Here is a 1058-nt window from a genome sequence, read left to right as displayed (position 1 = left end):
TAATCCTTCTGTAAACAGTTTTCTCTGGTGAAACCAGATGATCACCAACAGATGATGTAATGAGGCTCCGCCTCTTTTCAATATTTCTGTTTTTCTGTCTAAAGTGCATTTTTTATACTTCATGCATGTGTTTGATATATAACAAGTTGTAATCAATAAACTGTCTCTTAATACAGATTTTTCTGATCTTGTATTTATTCGGTTTGTGAATATCGAGAGGTTAAAGGTTAAACTTAAATGTGACAGATAACTTTATATAGATTAATTATCAAACAATTTTACCTGATTTACAACATGTTTCATAATATATAAATAAAAACTCTGTAAAACTGACCAATCTAAGTAAACAAGCAGAAAAACAAAGAAATAGTCAAAGAGTTAAAAGAGAAATTAATTATAAGGAACAAACAGGTGTGGATATTTTCAGTAAATTAGGATATGGATTCAGATGAAGTACCGTTTTAAATGTTTTAAAAGTAACTCTTTCTGTTGTTGGTCTGCTGTAATATTTTAAATGTTTTCATTAATTGTAAGTGGGAAAGCAGGAAGGCTGTTCATCAGCGGAGCAACGCCTCACTGTAAGTTTTATTTCTCTGGTTTTCAACAGAAGGCCTGACGGGTCTGGAGGGCCAGATCAGCCAACGCCGAGCCTTTCGGATCAGAGTAATGTGAGCTTTTCTGCAGCATTCCTGCAGCTGCATTCTGAAGCAGCTTTCGTTCCTCCAGCAGGGCCAGAAAAACAGAGCGCTACAGAGATTTATTCTACTTCTTACAGCAGTTAAAGTCTGAGGATGAAGGAATCAAGGTCGCTTCCCTTCAGATGAGGCTGAACAATAACAGGCGCAAAGGCAGCGAGGAAAACGTCCGTCTGCAGAGACGTTGGTGGTTAATCAAGCTGTATAAGGAGCCGTCTGATGGTCTTTATTTGCCAGATTGCCAACCTCTGTGGTCTTCTCATGTTTTAATGTTTCCTAGCATTACTTATCCTGTGGTCTCTGTGGCTCTGCAAGGTTAAACGTGTTACTGGTTCCAACACACAGCTCTCTGCTGCCTCCTGT

At 38.3% G+C, this 1058-nt stretch overlaps 1 protein-coding gene across 1 annotated transcript in view; it reads left to right on the top strand.

The window, feature by feature from the left end:
• Positions 1–155, top strand: part of LOC122846457 (B2 bradykinin receptor-like) — a 4934-nt gene extending 4779 nt beyond the window's left edge. Inside the window, exon 3 of the transcript XR_006373242.1 lies at positions 1–155. This exon is cut by the window's left edge and continues 800 nt beyond it. The gene's annotated coding sequence lies outside the window, so the exon portion shown is untranslated.
• Positions 156–1058: the final 903 nt, after the last annotated feature.

The sequence above is a fragment of the Gambusia affinis genome, linkage group LG16 (genome assembly GCF_019740435.1).
Source record: "Gambusia affinis linkage group LG16, SWU_Gaff_1.0, whole genome shotgun sequence".
In the NCBI taxonomy this organism is placed as follows: Eukaryota; Metazoa; Chordata; class Actinopteri; order Cyprinodontiformes; family Poeciliidae; genus Gambusia; species Gambusia affinis.
The sequence above is the reverse complement of the archived record's forward strand: the minus strand, read 5'-3'. Positions and strand labels throughout refer to the sequence as shown.